Source organism: Panthera tigris, chromosome A3 (genome assembly GCF_018350195.1).
Source record: "Panthera tigris isolate Pti1 chromosome A3, P.tigris_Pti1_mat1.1, whole genome shotgun sequence".
Taxonomy (NCBI): Eukaryota; Metazoa; Chordata; class Mammalia; order Carnivora; family Felidae; genus Panthera; species Panthera tigris.
Genome location: NC_056662.1, coordinates 78,620,051 through 78,640,970, shown reverse-complemented (window position 1 = coordinate 78,640,970; position 20,920 = coordinate 78,620,051). Strand labels below are relative to the sequence as shown.

The 20,920-nt window shown below is 38.9% G+C and overlaps 1 non-coding gene and 1 pseudogene across 1 annotated transcript; both read right to left on the bottom strand.

Annotated features, from left to right (window-relative positions):
- Positions 1-501: 501 nt before the first annotated feature.
- LOC122237465 lies at positions 502-609 on the bottom strand. Its single transcript, XR_006216079.1, has one exon. It is a non-coding gene; the product is annotated as a U6 spliceosomal RNA (small nuclear RNA).
- A 3,211-nt stretch (positions 610-3,820) lies between these two features.
- On the bottom strand, positions 3,821-4,629 carry LOC102955851 (annotated as a pseudogene).
- Positions 4,630-20,920: the final 16,291 nt, after the last annotated feature.

The window sequence follows — 20,920 nt, the reverse complement described above, 5'->3', positions numbered from 1 at the left end:
TGGCTCAGTTGGTGAAGCATGTGACTCTTGATCTTGGGGTTGTAGGATCAAGCCCCATGTTGGGTGTAGAGATTACTTAAAAATGAAATCTTAAAAAAATAAAATGGGGCACCTGGTGGCTCAGTCGGTTAAGCATCCGACTTCGGCTTGGGTCGTGATCTCATGGGTCATGAGTTCAAGCCCCATATTGAGCTGTCTGCTGTCGGCACAGAGCCTGCTTCGGATCCTCTGTCCCCCTCTCTTTCTGCCCCTCCCCTGCACTCTCTCTCTCTCTCAGAAATAAATAAATGTTTATTAATTAAACATTAAATGTTTATTAAATAATTAAACATTAAATGTTTATTAATTAAACGCAGGGCTCAAACCCACAAACTGTGAGATCATGGCCTGAGCCGAAGTCAGATGCCCAACCGACTGAGCCACCCAGGTGCCCCAAAAACAAATAAATGTTTTTAAAAAATAAATAAAATTAAATAAAATTGTGGTAAAATATACAGAACAAAAAAAAATAGGGACTGCATCATAAAGTGTGTCATCCTTATTACAGGGGTCATGCTAATCTTCTCTGTATAGTTACAATTTTAATATAGGCACTGCCAAAGCAAACACAATATGTAAAGACCTCTTGTGTATCTGAGGCTTTTTTTTTTTTTGCATGACATGTTTTTATTATTTACATCTATTATTGCATATTCGAGATATTTTAAATTGATTTTTAAAGCAAATTATGTTTCTAGACTGGATACATTTTTTAATTTTTTTTTTAACGTTTATTTTATTTTTGACACAGGGGGAGACAGCATGAACGGGGTAGGGTCAGACAGAGAGGGAGACACAGAATCTGAAACAGGCTCCAGGCTCTGAGCAGTCAGCACAGAGCCCGACGCGGGGCTCGAACTCACGGAACACGAGATCATAGATCATGACCTGAGCCGAAGTTGGATGCCCAACCGACTGAGCCACCTAGGCGCCCCTGGATACATTTTTTTAAAAATATCTCCATTCATACATTAGAAAGTTAAATAGGGGCACCTGGATGGCTCAGTCAGGTAAGCGTCCAGCTTTGGCCCAGGTCATTATCTAATGGTTTGTGAATTTGAGCCCCCCCATCAGACTCTCTGCTGTCAGCTCAGAGCCCACTCCCCCACATGCATGTGCATACTTTCTCACTTTCAAAAAGAAATAAACATTTTTTAAAAAGTTAAATAAACTTGAGTAATTCCTCGGTGTCTGTTGGTTAAAAAAAAATTTCTGTGTCATTACTTTCAGAATCAATTGATTTCATAAGAATGTAATGGTGATCCATATAAAGATGGTATTGGAGCAGGGCAGCAAGTAATGGCAGCCCAGGACAGCATTGGTAAGGGTGGCAGGGACAACCTGTTGGGGTCAGGAGACCCTATTCCTTGAATAAATAGCTGATTCCAGAGGGGAATAAGGAAAATACAAGTTGAGCTTAGAACATCTTATGCCAGGAAATATGGAAGTCCTCAAAAAAAAACAAAAACAAAAACAAAAACCAAAACCAAATCCAAAACATGATGGGAACATGTCGAGAAGATATACGATATGGCTTGCAGGGGTTCTCACTGGCCAAATCTGAGATAATTATAACATTATAATAATACTTACACATTGTAACTTACTGAATTAAATAGAATTCATGATATAAGCAAATGAATAAAGTATGGAGAGAAGAGAGAGCTTTTTTTTAATAGTAGAACAGAATTAGAAAAAAACCCGTTTGACAATTATCATGGTAATAATTAATTCAAGAGAGAATCATCAATGGATTCTAATACCAGTAGATAAAAATGAGATGAGGAATTAGATAATGGTACAGTTTCAAGGTATCTCCACATGAAATATCTATTAACTTATAAAGATGCAATGTAACTTCACGACAGAGAAAATTAGAAGACGTTATCTTAAGTGATCAAATTTAATACCATCAACAATGTACAAACTGACACTGTGTGCCCCTCAATGGGATATAAGGATTCACTGAATGAATGAATCCAAATATGAAGGGCATTCTACAAAATGACTATGTCTTATAATCTTCAAAAATGTCAAAGGAATTCCTTCTCTGCAGAGGACAGACACTCTCCTTGTAGGAAGTTGAGGTGGACCAGAGGGAGTGTTGAGGAGGAGTGGCAGGGTCAGTTTCAGTGCCAGCTTCAGGTAAGGACATAGGGTTGGTGGGGCATTGGGCTTTGGTTGCCCACTGAGAATCGCACCCACCTTCTCATGAAAAATAAAATTTATGTATGTATGTATGTATGTATGTATGTATGTATGTATGTATTTATGATTCAAGGATTTGTTAAGCCATACATGCAAAACATACCACTAATTGCATTAGCAAAGATCAATGTAAAAAACACTCCACAATTCTGCAACTGTCAATTTAAAAAATTTTGTTCTAGTGGTTGAAAGGCCCACCCTTGTGTTCTTGCCCGTGGGTAAGTTGTATGGAACTTGGTTGGCAGGAGCGGGGGCTTACAGAACCTCACAGACCCAAAGGAACATGGCTAATGAGGCAGAGCAACAGGAAGCCTGTGTGTGTGTATGGGGGAGGCAGGTGGTGAGGCAAGGAGGAGGGTTAGCATTAGTCAAGGTACAGTATTGGTGATCTGGCAAGACAGTGGTGTTAAGAAAGTTCATAGTTTAGGAATATCTAAAATATTTCAAAAACTGTAAAGCTGCAACATATGATTTTTGCACCTAGTTACTAGAAAACTAAGGAAAGTGTTTATTAGCTTTGAATAATGTAACAAGGAAACAGAAATGCACTTTTACTACTCTACAAAAAAAAAAAGTCTAATGCATTAACAGATTTTATAATACAAGGAGGCATATCGTTCATTAAGAAGGGGTTCTATAAGAAAGCACTAAGTTAGCAACTATGGGAACAACCAGTTCAAAGATGAGTTAAATACCCGGTTTCAGGAGGGATAGCACATCTAAGAAAAAAAGTTTAAAACACTTAGTGATGATACTGACCTTCCATCATTTACTGCATCTGACAGAAATTAACCTTTAAGATTTTACCTGTGACACTTTTACTCAGTTTAATTATGACGTGCACAGTGCAGTGTAAATTAACCTCCATATTTTGTAAGAATACTGCTTCATCCTCTGATCATGTCCTGTGCCACATACGCCCACCCCGGTGTGCCCACGGCCACAGCAGACCCTTCACTGAAGGGACACGGGAGTCTGAGGGGGTTCCAAATCGCAGCAAAAGCGAATATACTAACTTAAAAAAATTTTTTTTCACTACAAAATAAAAAAGATTGATCCAGAGAGCTGAGTCATTATTCTCATTCCATTAGGAGACACAGTACAGTGTTAGGGGGCCGACATGGGCTGTGTTAGGTGGCAAATTTCGTGAAGGAGGCTGTGTGGCTCTCCTGTCAGAGACTAGCAGGTATCTGCATTTCTGAACTTGAGGCACTGCAGTCTCTTCTTAAAGACAAAGGCCTTAAACGGGTTCGTGCTGGGTGTTCTCAGCACAGCAATGCAACTTAGTTCACAAGATTTTGGCAACTTTTACTCTGAGCAAGAATAGGGGCTTTTGACAAATGAGGCTTTAAGAAAACTTGCCATTTTAGGGCTAAATTTTAATATAATGTTGAAGTTTAAAGCTTTAAACTTTAAACAAAACCTAAATATTACTGATTGGTTCAAAATGGTTTTAGGGAAAAACTAACCTGTAACAAAAGTTTGGCATTGAGTGGGAAGTCTCCACCATCTTTGAGCAAAGCCTACAAAGGTTCTGAGGGAGACAGGACAGGAGAGGGGCCCAGACATCTATCTATAAGAGCAGGCATTTATCTCTTCCTCTTCTTGACAGGAGGTGGGGCAGAGAACCGCTGGAAAAGCTTCATCAAACACTCTTTTTTTTTTTTTTAACATTTATTTATTTTTGAGAGACAGAGTGAGACAAAGTGAGAGCTGGGGAGGGTCAGAGAGAGAGGGAGAACACAGAATCTGAAGCAGGCTCCAGGCTCTGAGCTATCAGCACAGAGCCCGATGCGGGGCTTGAACTCAGGGACCGCGAGATCATGACCTGAGCCAAAGTCGGCCGCTCAACGGACTGAACCACCCAGGTGCCCCAATCAAACCTTGTCTTGAAGCCTAGCTGCGTGAGAACCTAGCACTCCAGGTATTTTACAGCATCAATCTCCTTAGCCATGGCCACACCCTGCGGGTAGGTGATGAGAATCAACTTCTCCTTCAGTTTCTCAGTTGTGTCCTTGTTGTCCCTGAGGTCAAGTTTACTTCCCACCAAGATGATGGCGGCGTTGGGACAGTGGTTTCACAGTTCAGGGTACCACTTTGCTCAAACATTTTCAAATGATGCAGGATTCACGAGAGAATACCAAATTAAGAATACATCTGTTTGCGGATAGGATAAGGGACGTCACCTGGCATAATCTTCTTGTCCAGCTGTATCCCATTAGCCCAGATTCACGGGTTTTCCATCCACCATAACATTGGCAGAGTAGTTGTCAAAGACAGCGGGGATATATTCTCCAGGAAATGCATTGGTTGTGTAACTGAGGGTAATCACGTTTTACCTACAGCGCCGTCTCCCACCAGCACACATTTAATGGCCTGCATCTGGGCCTCTCGCTGGGCCGCAGAAGGTGGGCGGCACGGCGGGCGGGCAGGGAGCCGGGTGCTGGGGGGTGGGGGTGGGGGGCTGCTGTCCATACCACCTGGCTGTCCGCCAACCGGAAGCCGGAACCCAGCAGCTCCCCACCCAAAGCTGGGGAAAACTGCGGAGAGACAGGAAAATCAAAAAAGAATTTTTTTTTAATGTCAAGATCATGAAACCCAAAGACTCAGAAACCGTCCCAGATTGCAAAAAACTGGAGAGACATGACAACTAGGTGCAAGGCATGATCCCAGATCCCTTACAGGTAATATAAAGGACATAATTGGGACAGTTCACAAAACTTGAATGCGATCTGTGTGTGTGTGTGTGTGTGTAGAGGAATTCTCTGTACTCTTCTTAAAACTTTTCTGTTAAGTTGGCAATTGTTTCAAAATAAAATGTTTTTTTTTAAAAAGATAAAATCAATGGGTTTTAGAAATTTTTTTTTTTTTTTTAAGGTATTTACTCGCTTGGCCAGAATCCTTGGATATGTTAAGATGAATTTGCTTGCAAGTAAAAGAAAATCAACTCAACTGTCTGAAACAATAAAATGCATTTTCTCACAAATGTCCAGATAGTTTAGCCAAAGGGTTAATTCACTAGCCCCAGGCTTTCATTAGGTTGTTCCCCACTTCCATTTACCAGTGCAGCAGCTTTGTCCTCCTCTCTTGGCTCTCTTCACAATTGCAATATGGTTTCAGCAGCTCCAAACAAAATGTTCTGACATTAAAATATCCAGTGGCTTCAAGGGAAAGAAGAGTGTATCTCTTATTCGGCCTATTTTAATTTTTTTATATTTATTTGTTATTTTTAAATTTTTTTTTTAACGTTTATTTATTTTTGGGACAGAGAGAGACAGAGCATGAACGGGGGAGGGCAGAAAGAGAGGGAGACACAGAATCTGAAACAGGCTCCAGGCTCTGAGCCATCAGCCCAGAGCCCGACTTGGGGCTCGAACTCACAGACTGCGAGATCGTGACCTGAGCTGAAGTCGGACGCTTAACCGACTGAGCCACCCAGGCGCCCCTATTTGTTATTTTTAAAGTAAGCTCTATGCAGGGCTTGAACTCAAACCCTGAGATCAAGAATTCCATGCCTGGGGTGCCTGAGTGGCTCAGTTGGTTAAGCATCTGACGTCGGCTCAGGTCATGATCTCACAGTTTGTGGGTTCGAGCTCCACATCAGGCTCTGTGCTGACAGCTCAGAGCCCGGAGCCTGCTTGGGATTCTGTGTCTCATTCTCTCTCTGCCCCTCCCCTGCTTGTGCTCTGTCTCTCAAAAATAAATAAATGTAAAAGCAAAATTAAAAAAAAATAAAGAATCCCATGCTGTACTGACTGAGCCAGCCAGATGCCCCCATACCTATTTTTAAACATCAGGGAAGATTTCCCAGAAGCCTTACAACAGACTTTCTCTCACCTCTCATTATCCATAATCACATGTGCATTTTTAAACCACTGCTAAAGGAGCTAAATCACCATTAGTAGTTTGGACTATTCAAAATTCATCTTATAGGGCTAGTGAAAGGCCAGCTTCCCTTAAAAACATTTGACTACTTAATATCTGAACAAAATTAGCAAAGACATTAGGGAATGGTTGCTGGGTAAGCAACCAAAATCATCTGCCATAATGCTCGTTAATTCAATTGAATAATATTTAAAGATTTCTTTAAATATCTCTATTTTCAAGTGTACAGGAAAGTTTAAAGAGTATATATTATATATAGTGGGTTTATGAATTATTTCACAACATTGAGGTATTTGATTTTTCTAGGCCCAATTACAAACTCAAACCTCCACTCAGTCCCCTCACCCCACTGATTCACATAAATCCCAGTGCTGGTGCCCCTGACACATAATCCATTTGTCTGGTCATTGACCTCCCCAACCTCACCATTCACTAAGATGTATGTATTCACACCTCCATCCGATCACCAACTATGTAGTCCAATAGAGACCAGAGTCTAGTATGAAGGGAATGGGAAAGAAGAGTGTTAAGATGAACAAAGGGATTATAGGGACAACTCCTGCCCCCTTCCCATATATACTGACTCCCATATACATATAACGTCAGAAACTCAAAAACCCAATGTAGACATTATTAGATTGCATAAGTGTTGTTCACTGAAGAGCCAAATACTTTACTGTGATTGTACTTTATCTCTGGATTTAGTGCATAACTGAAAGAAGATCCGCTTCGTGTCTCTCCTCTGTTGGGTCCCTTGTGTTTGAGGAACCACATCTTCCTTTTCCTTTATATTACATTCACAAACAACTTCTGGAGAAAGTATGTGTGGGAGGTAAACTGAGTCACTGACTGACTCAAAGTCACCACTCTGCTGCCACACTTGAAATTTCACTAGTTAGAGAAATGCCACATTCAAAGCATTTTCTATTGTCTTCTTTGCATGGTTCCATTGTCCACAACCTTCCACTGTTGCTCTTGAGAATACAATGTCATTTCAATTCCCTATACTTTGAATATGCCCTGATTTTTTTTCTTTTGTAAAAGTATTTAGAATTTTTTCTTTCTCTCTGGCAATGTGAATTTTAAAATGATATATCTTGTTTTTGTTTCTTTGGCATCACTTTTATTTTTTATTATAAAAAACACAAGAGGGGCACCTGGGTAGCTCAGTCGGTTAAATGTCTGACTTCACCTCAGGTCATGATGTCATGGTTTATGGGTTCGAGCCCCACATCGGGCTCTCTGCTTTCAACGTGGAGCCTGCTTCGGATTGTCTCCCTCTTTCTGCCCCGCCCCTGCTCACTCTTGAGCTCTCTCACTCAAAACTAATGAAACATTAAAAAATAAATTAAAACACACACGCACAGAAGTTTTAAGAAATGATTAATATAAGACAATTCAGAACCATGATGAGTTATTAAACTCATTTTCTAGGGGCACCTGGGTGGCTCAATTGGTTAAGTATCTGACTTTTGATCTTGGCACAGCTCACGATCTCTTGGTGGGCTTGAACCCTGCATCAGGCTCTGCGCTGACCATGTGGAGCCTGCTTGGGATTTTTTCTCTCTCTCTCTCTCTCTCTGCCCCTTTCCTGCATGTGCACACACTTTCTTTCAAAATAAATAAATAAACTTAAAAAAAGTTTAAACTCATTTTCTATATACATATAACTAAAATTCCAAAAGCAGAATATCATTAAATGTGAAACACATGGTAGGACTGTCCATATATACATAGCACAGGCAGAAATCTGCCTGCAGTCATCTCTGAATCTTTCATGTTCATATCATTGATGCAAAAAGACCTGCAATTAAACTTCTACACTTCAGTTGTCTTACTATATATATATATATATATATATATATATATATATATATAGTTTCAAGTTTTCATCTGAATTCCAGTTAACCTACAATGTAATTTTAGTTTCAATTTCAGGTGCAGAATCTAGTGATTCATCACTTATATACAACACCCAGTGCTCAACACAACAAGTGCCCTCCTTAATACCCATTGTCCATTTAACCAATCCCCACCCCCCATCTACTTCGCCTCCAGTAACCCTTAGTTTGTTTTCTATCATTGAGTCTGTTTCCAGGTTTGCCTCTCTCTTTTTTTCCCCCTATGTTCATTTGTTTTGTGTCTTAAGTTCCACATATGAGTAAAATCATATGGTATTTGTCTTTCTTTGACTATTTGGCTTAGCATAATACTCTCCATCTGTGTCATTACAAATGACAAGATTTCATTCTTTTTAATGAATATTGGATATTGAATATTATTCAATATTCCACTGTGTGTATGTGTGTGTATGTATGTATGTATATATACATACACCACATCTTCTTTATCCATTCATCAGTGGATGGACATTTCAGGTCTTTCCATAATTTGGTTATTGTTGATAATGCTGCTATAAACTTTTGGGTGCATGTATCCCTTTGAATCAGTATTTTTGTATCCTTTGGGTAAATACCTAGTAGTGCAATTGCTGGTAGTTCTATTTTTAACTTTTTGAGGAATCTCCATACTGTTTTCCAGAGTGGCAGCACTGGTTTGCATGCCCACCAACAGTGCAAGAGGGTTCCCCTTTCTCTACATCCTCACCAACATTTGTTGTTTCCTTTGTGGTTAATTTTAGCCATTCTGACAGGTGTGAGGTGATATCTTATTGTAGTTTTGATTTGTATTTCTCTGATAATGAGTGATGTTGAACATCTTTTCATGTGTTAGCTATCTGTATGTCTTCTTTGGAAACATGTCTATTCATGTCTTGTGCCCATTTTTTCACTGGGTTATTTTTTAGGGGGAAGTGTTGAGTTTGATAAGTTCTTTCTATATTTTGGATACTAACCCTTTATCAAGATATGTCATTTGCAAATATCTTCTCCCATTCTGAAGGTTGCCTTTTAGTTTCATTGATTATTTCCTTCACTGTGCAGGAGCTTTTTATCTTGATGAAATCCGAATAGTTTATTTCTGCTTTTGCTTCCCTTTGCTTCAGGAGACATATCTAGTAAGAAGTTGTTATGGCGGATGTCAGAGATTACTGCCTGTGTTCTCCTCTAGGATTTTGATGGTTTCCTGTCTCACATTTAGCTCTTTCATCCATTTTGAATTTATTTTTGTGTATTGTGTAAGAAAGTGGCCCGGTTTCATTCTTTTGCATGTTGCTGTCCGGTTTTTCCAACACCATTTGTTGAAGAGACTGTATTTTTCCCATCGTATATTCTTTTCCACTTTGTTGAAAATTAGTTGACCATATAGTTGTGAGTCTAATTCTGGACTTTATATTCTGTTCCATTGATCTATGGAACAAAAATAGTCTGTTTTTGTGCCACTACCATACTGTCTTGATGACTACAGCTTTGTATTATAGCTTGAAATCCGGAATTGTAATGCCTCCAGCTTTGGTTTTCTTTTTTAAGATTGCTTTGGCTATTCAGGGTCTTTTCTGGTTCCATACAAATTTTAGGATTTTTTGTTTTAGCTCTGTGAAAAATGCTGGTGGTATTTTGATCAGGATTGCATTAAATGTGTAGATTGCTTAGACATTTTAACAACATTTGTTCCTCCAATCCATGAGCATTGAATGTTTTTCCATTTCTTTGTGTCATCTTCAATTTCTTTCATCAGTTATTTACAGTTTTCAGAATAAAGATCTTTCATCTCTTTGGTTAGATTTATTCCTAGATACCTTATGGTTTTTGGTGCAATTGTAAATGTGATCAATTCCTTGATTTCTCTTTCTACTGCTTCCTTATTAGTGCTAAGAAATGCAACAGATTTCTGTACATTGATTTTGCATCAACTTTACTGAATTCGTGTATCAGTTCTAGCAATTTTTGGGGGGAGGCTTTTGGGTTTTCTATATAGAGTATCATGTCATCTGCAAATAGTGAAAACTTGACTTCTTCCTCGTCGATTTAGATGCCTTTTATTTCTTTTTGTTGTCTGGTTGCTGAGGCTAGGACTTCCAGTACTATGTTAAATAACGGTGGGACAATGGACATCCCTGCCTTGTTCCTGACTGTGGAGGAAAAACTCTCAGTTTTTCCCCACTGAGGATGGTATTAGCTGTGGGTTTTTCATATGTGGGCCTTTATGATGTTGAGGTATGTTCCTTCTATCCCTATTTTGTTGAGGGCTTTTATCAAGAATGAATGCTGTACTTTGTCAAATGCTTTTTCTGCATCTATTGAGAGGATCAAATGGGTTCTTATCCTTTCTTTTATTATTTTGGTGCATCGCATTGATTGATTTGCCAATATTGAACCATCCTTGCAACCAAGGAATAAATTCCACTTGATCATGGTGAATGATTCTTTCAAGGTACTTTTGGCTTTGATTTGCTAGTATTTTGTTGAGAAGTCTTATAGCCATGTTCATCAGGGATACTGGCCTGTAGTTCTCTTTTTTAGTGGAGACTTTGTTTGGTTTTGGAATCAGGATAATGCTGGCCTCGTAGAATTAGTTTGGAAGTTTTACTTCTATTTCTATTTTTGGAATAGTTTGAGAAGAATAGGTATTAACTCTTCTTCAAATGGTTGATAGAATTCCCCTGGGAAACCATATGGCCCTGGACTTTTGTTTGTTGGGAGATTTTTGGTTACTGATTCAATTTCTTTGTTGGTTATTGGTCTGTTCAAGTTTTCTAGTTCCTCCTGTTTCAGTTTTAGTAGTTTATATGTTTCTAGGAATTTACCCATTTTTTCCAGATTGCCCAATTTATTGGCATATGATTTTTTTGTAATATTCTTATAATTGTTTGATATATATATTTTAAGGAATATTAAAGATATGAGCAAAATGTATTAAAGTCAGTTTCTGTTAGGGGCTTTCTGTGCTTTATTCTGAACAATTGTGCACAATATCTTGAGAAAAACTTGTACCCCATTTCTAGTTAAGATAGTAGAGAGTTTTCTAGTTCTTTTTTTAGTCAATTTTTTTTCAATCATTTGAGAGCAAAGTACAAAAATTGCTCATGAACCAAATCACATTTTTATATTGTCATGTTCATTATAAAATGCCACTCAATTCTCCAATGCCTGTTAAATTCTTTCCTCATATTAACATCCCTCTTTTGAAATACCTAGTGTGGTTTCTGTTTCTCTGACACACAATCTTTTTATAGTTGCTAATTTTAAAAACACGTAAACTATAAAAAAAAAAAAAAAAAGAAAAAAATAGAGCAAAGTGGTTGGACTTACTCAACCAGATATAAAGATCTTTATAAAGCACAGTAATAAGATAGTGTACTTTTAGCATAGGACTAGACAAAGACCAATGGGACAAAATAAGAATCCCAGAAAAACATATATACATAGAAACATCATTTATGTCAGGTAGCATTATAAATCAGTGGAAAAAGGATAAATGGGGCTGGAATCATTTTACATTTAAGTGGTAAAAAGAATCAGATCCCCACTTTATCTCATACACAAAGTCAATAACAGGTGAATTAATGTGAAAAAACAAACTTTAAAAGTTCTGAAAGCAAATATTGGTATAAATATCAGGATATGAAAAGATTTTTTAAATAAGACACAGAAACTACGAACCATTAAGGAAAAAACTGGCATATATGACTACATCAAAATTAACTTCCATGAACAAAGGCACCTTAAGCAAAGTGGAAAGAAATGCCAGTCTGAAGGAAAATACTCATAATGTATCAATCCATAAAGGATTGTATCCTTCAGAATATAAAGAAATCTTACAAAATCAATTTTAAAAAACTCAATAGAAAAATGGGCAAAGGATATAAATAGGCAATTTTCAGAACAGGGAACACAAATGGCCAATAAAAATGTGAATATATGCTTAACCTCAGTAATAATTAGAGGCATATAAATAAAAATAACAAGACAAGGGCGCTTGGGTGGCTCAGTTGGTTAAGCGTCCGACTTCAGCTCAGGTCATGATCTCACGGTCCATGAGTTCGAGCCCCGCGTTGGGCTCTGTGCTGACAGCTCAGAGCCTGGAGCCTGTTTCGGATTCGGTGTCTCCCTCTCTCTCTGACCCTCCCCTGTTCATGCTCTGTCTCTGTCTCAAAAATAAATAAACGTAAAAAAAAAAAATTAAAAAAAACCAGCAAGACAATATTTCAGTCTCACTGGACTAGTAAATATTAGTCGATCAGTACTGTGGTAACCATTCACAAACATTCAGACCCTGAAGGAGAAATGGGAGCTCTTGAAAGTTAGATGTCGTCACATGACTTGTTTTGGCCAATTAAATATGAGCAGAAGTGATGTGTGTCACTTCTGGTCAGACACTTTTTTTTTTTTTTTGCTTATTTTTGAGAGAGAGAGAAGAATAGAACAGGGGAGGGCAGAAAGAGAGAAAGGGACAGAGGATTGGAAGTAGGCTCTGTGCTGACAGCAGAGAACCCAATGTGGGGCTTGAACACATGAACTGAGATCAAAGTCTTCGCTCAACTGAGCCACCCAGGCGCCCCAAGGGCAGAAACTTTAAAAACCAGAGTGCAACCCTTTTTTAGTTTTTCCCTGCCTCACAGAAGCTTGTGTCAGGTTGGAGCCCCTGTCAGCGCAGGGCCCTGAGTGACTCTGATGAACAGAACTTCAATGCTGACCCACACTGTACTTGCAGCATGAGCAAGAAATAAGACTGAATGAAGCCATTGAGATTTTGTGGTTGTTGGTTATTGTGGCATGATTTAGTTATCCTGACTGATATAATCTTAATTCTTGGTGAGGACACTGAACAACAAGGACTCTGATACCCTGCTGGTAGGAGTCTAAGCAGGCACAACAACTGTGGAGAAAAGTTTAGAAATGTTTGATCAAGCTGACAATATCTTCAACTCATGTGTACACATGGATAATGATCAAAAGTTTTAACTGCAGCATTATTTTGAGACAAAAACTGAAAATTACCTCAATGTCCATTGACGGGAAATGGATAAGTATACTTTGGTAGATTCATAGAATAGATTACTATAGAATAGCTAAAATAAATACACTTAACCTATCTCTCTCAAAATGTATGAGTCTCAAAAACATAATTTAGATTCTAAAAAATGATGTAAGGAGGTGCACAGTATGATTTCATCATGTATAAAGGTTATATAGTATATTATGCTGTGGATGCATAATATACGTAGTAAAAGTACAACAATATGCATGGGCATAATAAACATTAAATTCAGGGAAGTGTTTACTTTGAGTTAAGTAAAAGTTAGAAGGATCATCTATAAAAGGGTGAAGGTATTCGGAATATTTCATTTCTTATAAAAATATATATCATGTTATTATGTAAAAATGCTGAACTGAGGGTACCTAGATGTTTGTTGTATTACCCTCTATGTTTTTCTGTCGACTTGAAATATTTAATAATAATTAAAAAGAGAATAAAGGCAGGTAAAAATGAAAAAGAAAGAGCATCTATAATTCTACCTCCTCTGACCTATCCCTGAAATAAACTCTAGTAACGTATTGGTGTAAATCTGTCCGGTTGTCTCTGTCCAGCTGGAGAGGAGGAACAGGGTGGCAGGTCTTCAGACAACTACAGTGAGGACAGAGCACAGAGTTCAGCTGGTTAGGTAATCTGGACCTTAACTTACTCATTTAAAGGATGTTGTTTGTGGGGCACCTGGGTGACTCAGTCAGTTAAGTGTCCAACTCTTGATTTTGGCTCAGGTCACGATCTCAGGGTTTGTGAGATCAAGCCCTATAATGGAATCTATGCTGACAGCAGAGAGCCTGGTGCGGGGCTCAAATTTACAAACTGTGAGATCATGACCTGAGTTAAAGTCAGATGCTCAACCGACTAAGCCACTCAGGCTATTTAAACATTTTTCCCTCTTAATTTTTCAGAACCATTATAGATGTCTAAATACCTAGAAGTATACTTCTTATGCTAGAACATTCCTTTGAGAATTGACAATTCTGGCATTGAAGAAGGGCATCGACTTTAAACTTTATCTGAAAAGTGGTATTCCTTGTTCTTTTTCTGTTTTGTTTTTTTCCTCATTTGCATTCTAGGATTCCTTAGGTATTTTAGCTATAATTTCCCTTGTTAGTTATTTTTTCAATATTCTGTTTTTGTCTCCAAACAAGATGCACATGCACACTTGGTAAGGAGGCTAAGTTTCACGTGTGATTTAATTTAAGCTATGGTTTCCTTGCACTTTTAGTGCCACCTTGTGGCAGTGCTCTGGTGTCAGAATCTATACTTTCCTGATTTTTTTTTTTTTTTTTTTTTAATGCTCCTGAACACATTTCCATCTGAGGTTTACAGTGTTAGCCATTTAAAGATATCATGTCACATTGGGGCGCCTGGGTGGCTCAGTCGGTTAAGCGTCCGACTTTGGCTCAGGTCACAATCTCACAGTTTGTGAGTTTGAGCCCCGCGTCGGGCTCTGTGCTGACAGCTCAGAGCCTGGAGCCTGCTTCACATTCTGTGTCTCCCTCTCTCTCTGCCCCTTCCCTGCTCATGCTATGTCTCTCTCTGTCTCAAAAATAAATAAACATTAACAAAAAATTAAAAAAAAAAAAAAGATATCATGTCACAAAGCAGGTGGTTCTCAATCCATCTACATAAGAGAGTCACGTGGTGACTCTAGGCCCACTCTAGAACCACTGTCCAAAAGTCATCAGCCAAAGCTAGATGTCATTTAACAAATACTTCCACCACTTACTACTTACTGGGAAAGAAGTCTGCTTTCTTCTCTGAATATATGACTACTTATGGTTAGAAATGAATATACTTCAGAGATTCCCTCAAGTATTTGTTCCTGATGTAAAATAATTGATAGTTGCCTACATTTATGGTTCAAGCTTTCTCTTAATTTTAAAATTCTCATAATTTTAATGACCAATAGCTTCTGTTGGCTTATTTTTTTTTTTTTATTTGGGAAAATATATTACCCATAGATAAGCATAGAGTCTAAAACAACCAACAGCTGTACCCCCCATTCAAACTTAACAAATGTGGAGAGGCTGGGAAGATGGCAGATAGGAGGACCCTGAACTCAACTCATCCCTTGGATACAAGCAGATAGTACTCGTATCAGTGTAAATAGCCCAGAAAACAATCAAAAGACTGGCAGAACAGATTCCACAACTAAAGTCAGAGAAGAGGCCACATCAAGAGGGTAGGAAGGGAGGAGATGCGGTGGGGATCCAAATGAACCACAGGAGGGAGCTACAGGCATGAAGAAGGGGGAGAAACAGACCCTCACTCTGGGGAGACTGCACAGGGAAGAAAAATCCCAAAAACATTTGGCTGTTCTTTTTTCAACTTTTTTTTTTATGTTTATTTATTTATTTATTTTTAATTTTTTTTAAATGTTTATTTTATTATTTTTGAGACAGAGAGAGACAGAGCATGAACGGGGGAGGGGCAGAGAGAGAGGGAGACACAGAATCGGAAGCAGGCTCCAGGCTCTGAGCCGTCAGCCCAGAGCCCGACGCGGGGCTCGAACTCACGGACCGCGAGATCGTGACCTGAGCCGAAGTCGGACGCTCAACCGACTGAGCCACCCAGGCGCCCCTAATGTTTATTTATTTTTGAGAGAGAGAGACACACACAGAGTACAAGCAGGGGAGAGGTAGAGAGAGAGGGAGACACAGAATCTGAGTCAGGCTTCAGGCTCTGAGCTGTCAGCACAGAGCCCAGTGTGGGTCTCGAAGTCATGAACCATGAGATCATGACCTGGGCTGAAGTCAGATGCTTAACCGATTGAGCCACCCAGGTGTCCCAATTTTTTTTTTAATGTTTTTTTCTTGAGAGAGAGGGTGGGGGGAGAGATTGAGAGAGATAGATCATGAGCAAGGGAAGGGCAGAGTGAGAGAAGGACACAGAATTAGAAACAGGCTTCAGGCTCTGAGCTGTCTGAGCCCGATGCAGGGCTCAAACTCATGAACCGTGAGATCATGACCTGAGGCCAAGTCAGACGCTTAACCAACTGAGCCACTCAGGTGCCCCCAAAACATTTGGCTTTTAAAACTAGAGGGAATGAATTTCTTGAGTTCTTACAATAAGTGAGTGGGACATAAGTCTGGAATTTTAAGTCAGCAGGCTTGGCTCTGAAAGAGCCCAGAGGAAGCTGAGTCCCCTTGCTTAAAGACACAGCACAACAAACAGCTCATGGAGATACAGCATATAAGCAGCACTTTGAAAAAACACATGGTGCATATGGGAGTTATTTACTAATATCAGAGTGTGTCCCAGAAGGATGGGTTCACTGAAGGACTTCTACAGAAACAAAGGAGCTCACAGGTACCATTTCCCTCCCCTGTCCCCCAGCATAAACACACAGTTACCTACAGGAACCAGCCCACTGACATTCACTAACTAACTTGCTTACACAAAGCCTCGCCCTCTCACTCATTTCTCAAGTCCAATGAATATCTTTATGATCATTACTTCATTTATTTTTAAAAAAATTTTATTTACTGAAGTAATCTCTACACACAATGTGGGGCTCAAACTCATGACTCTGAGATCAAGAGTTGCATACTGTATTGACTGAGCCAGTCAGGTGCCCTGGTGATCTTACTTTAGCTTCTCTATCAGGCATATTATTTACATTCATTTTGCTTAGGTCTCTTGCTATGGTTTTGTCTTGTTTCATTTAGGACATATTCCTATACCCCCTCATTTTGTCTAATTCTCTGTGTCTGTTTCTCTATGTTAGGAAAGTCAGCTACATCTTTTGCTCTTGAAAGTAATGGCCTTATGAGGAAGAGGTCCTGTAGTGCCCTCCAGGGCAGTCGGTGGTCACCTTTACTTGAGTTTAGTCAGACCAGGCATTTGCCAGAGATGTAGTAGTACCGAACTGCTTGGTACACCCCCTCTCTGGCTTCAGCAGATCTACCCTTTTCAGTCACCCCTCAATCCCTATGCTGTGGGTCCCTCCCCCCAGAAGACTGGAGTAAACCATGTTTCCTGACTTGAGCACTTTGCACTTTACAGATCCCATGGAAGCCCCCCACACACCTTGTTAAAACTGCATACCATGCATGCCCATGCATGCTTTGTGTGTCCACCCAGGCTGGTCCCTGCAAGGCAACAGGTCTCATTTCACGTGTGGATCAGTGCATACCTTGTTAAAACTGCATGTTCCACCCCAGCTGGCCCACTCCCCTCTAATATGCTCTTTGTCAAGCCCATTCAAACCAGGGCCATAAGCCTGGCAGTGTGCAAACAGCTCTGACAGGGGCCAGTACCATCCCAAAGTTTCTCCTGCCCTGGGATGAGGGGAAGAAAACCACACAGACAAGTTATACGGTGGCCCCAACAGTGGGCTAGGGGCAGAAATTTCATCTTCCTTTAGAGACCTAAAGGAAACAGATCTAAGTAATATGCTTGATAGAGAATTTAAAATAATGATCATAAAGATACTCACTGGACTTGAGCAAAGAGTGGAGTGAGACCCTTAACAGAGAAATAAAAAAGGACCAACCAGAGATGAAGAACACAATAAAGGAAATAAAAAATATACTAGATGGAATAAATAGCATGCTAGAGGAAGCAGAAGAACAAATTAGTGACTTGGAGGACGGAATAATGGAAGGTAATCAAGCTGAACAGAAAGAAAAAAAATATGCAAAATGATAATAGACTTAAGGAACTTAGTGACTCCATCAAGCATTATAACATTCACATTATAAGGAAGAAAGAGAAAGGGGGGCACAAAATTTATTTGAAGAAATAATAGCTGAAAACTTCCCTAATCTGGGGAAGGAAACATATCTAGATCCACAAGGCACAAAAGTCAAAATCAGCCCAAGGAGGTCCACACCTAGACAAATAGTAATTAAAATGGCAAAAGTAGTGATCAAGAGAGATTTTTTAAACTTTTTTAAAGTGTTTATTTGAGAGAGAGAGAGAGAGAGAGAGAGAGAAAGAGATAGACAGCGAGAGAGAGAGCTAGCAGGAAAAGGGACAGAGAGACAGGGAGAGAGAGAATCCCAAGCAGGCTCCTCACTGTCCTACAGAGCCTGATACAGGGGCTTGAACTCACGAATTGTGAGATCATGACCTGGGCCAAAACCAAGAGTAAGACACTTAAGTGACTGAGCCACCCAGGTACCCCACCTTTTTTTTTGACAGAGAGAGAGACCAAGCAGGAGAAGGGGCAGAGAGAGAGGGCCAGAGAGGATAAAGAGAATTTTTAAAGCAACAAGAGAAAATAAGATAGTTACATACAAGAGAAACCCATAAGACTATCAGTGGATTTTTCAGCAGAAACTTTGCAGGCCAGTAGGAAGTACCATCATGTATTCCAAGAGCTGAAGGGACAAAAAATCTGCAGCTATGAATATTCTATTAGCAAGGTTATCTTTCAGTATAGAAGGAGAGATAGAGTTTCCCAGACAGACAAAAGCTAAAGGAGTTCATGACCACTAAACAAGCACTGCAAGAAACATTAAAGGGAATTCTTGGAATGGAAAGATAAGACCATAAGTAAGAGTAAGAAAAGTAGAAAGCACAGAAGCAGTAAAAATATCTATAAAAAATCAGTCAAGGAACTCACAAAATAAAAGAATGTAAATATGACACCATATGGGGTGGGAAGGAGTAAAGAATGGGTTCAAACTTAAGCGACCATCAACTTCATACAGACTGCTATATGCAGATGTTATACACAAACCTAATGGTAGCCACAAATCAAAAACCAGGCATAGATATGTAATAAATAAAAAGAAAAGAATCCAAGTATATCACTAAAGAGAGCTAGAAAATTGTGAGAGAAGAAAGTAAGAGAAGAAAAAAATCAGAGAAGAACTACAAAAACAACCACAAAACAAGTAACAAAATGGCAATAAATACATACCTATTAATAACTTTGAATGTAAATGGACTAAACGTTCCAATCAAAATATACAGGGTGGCAGAATGGATAAAAAACCAAAACCCATCTGTATGCTGCCTACAAGAGACTCATTTCAAACCTAAATATACATGCAGATTGAAAGTGAGGGGATGGAGAAACATTTATTGTGCAAATGGATGCATGCAAAAGAAAGCTGGGGTAGCAATACTTATATTGGACAAAACAGACTTTAAAACAGATTGCAACAAGAGATAAAGAAGGATGTTATTTAATAATAAGAGGGACAATCCAACAAGAAGATATAACAATTGTAACTATTTAGGCACTCAACATGGGAGTACGCAAATACATAAAAAAGTTAATAACAAACATAAGAACTAACTGACAGTAATACAATATTAGTATAGGAATTTAACACCCTATTGATATCAATGAATAAGTCTTTCAAACAGAAAATCAACAAGAAATCAGTGGCTTTGAATGACACATTGAACCAGATGGATTTACCAAGTATATTCAGAACAGTCTACCCTAAAACAGCAGATTCACATCTTTTTGAGTGCACATGGAACATCCTACAGAATAGACCACATGTTAGGCCACAAAACACATCTCAACAAATTAAAAAATGATGAAAGTCATACCATGCATCATTTCCAACAACAATACCATGGAACCAGAAATCAACCGCAAGGAAAAATCTGGAAAAAGCACAAATACATGGAGGTTGAATAACATGCTACTAAACAATGAATGGGTCAACCAAGAAATCAAAGAATAATTTAAAAATTACATGGAGAGAAATAAAAATGAAAATACAATAGTCCAAATCATTTGGGATTTAGCAAAAGTTATTGTAAGAGGGAAGGTTATAGCAATACAGGCCTACATCAAGAAGCAAGAAAAATCTCAATAACCTAAACTTTACACCCTACTTATACCCAAAGGAACTAGAAAAAGAAGAAGAAACAAAACCCTAAACCAGCAGAAATAAGATTACAGCATAAATATTACAGCATAAATAAGTGACATAGAAACTAAAAAACGGGTGCCTCGGTGGCTCAGTCGGTTAAGCGTCCGACTTCAGCTCAGGTCACGATCTCGCGGTCCGTGAGTTCGAGCCCGATGCGGGGCTCTGGGCTGATGGCTCAGAGCCTGGAGCTTCCTTCCGATTCTGTGTCCCCCTCTCTCTCTGCCCCTCCCCCATTCATGCTCTGTCTCTGTCTCAAAAATAAATAAAAAACGTTAAAAAAAATTAAAAAAAAAAAAAGAAACTAAAAAACAATAGAACAGATCAATGAAACCAGGAGCTGGCTCTTTGAAAAGATCAACAAAATTGGTAAACCTCCAGCCAGGCTCATGAAGAGAAATAGATAGAGAGATGGCAGGGGCGGAGGGGTGGGAGAAAGGTTCAAACACAATCAGAGATGAACGGGGAAATTAAAACTGATACCTTTTAAATACAAAAGATTATAAGAGAATATTATAAAAAATTATATGCCAACAGATTGGACAATATAGAAACACATAAACTACCAAAACTGAAACATGAAGAAATAAAATTTGAACAGACTGATTACCAACAAAGAAATTGAATCAGGAGTGAAAAAACTCCCAACAAACTAAAGTCCAGGACGAAATGGCTTCACAAGTGAATTCTACCAAACATTTAAAGAAGAGTTAATATCTGTTCTTCTCAAACTATTCCAAAAAATAGAAGAGAAATGAAAACTTCCAAATTCATTCAGGAAGCCAGTATTACTCTGATATGAAAACCAGATAAAGGCACCACAAAGAAAGAGAACTATAGACCAATATCTCTGGTGAACATAGATGCAAAAATTCTCAAAAAATATTGGTGAACTGAATCCAACAATACATTAAAAAAATCATTCACCACAATCAAGTGAGATTTATACCCCGATGCAAGGGTGGTTCAATATTTGCAAATCAATCAACATGATACATCACAGGAATAAGAGA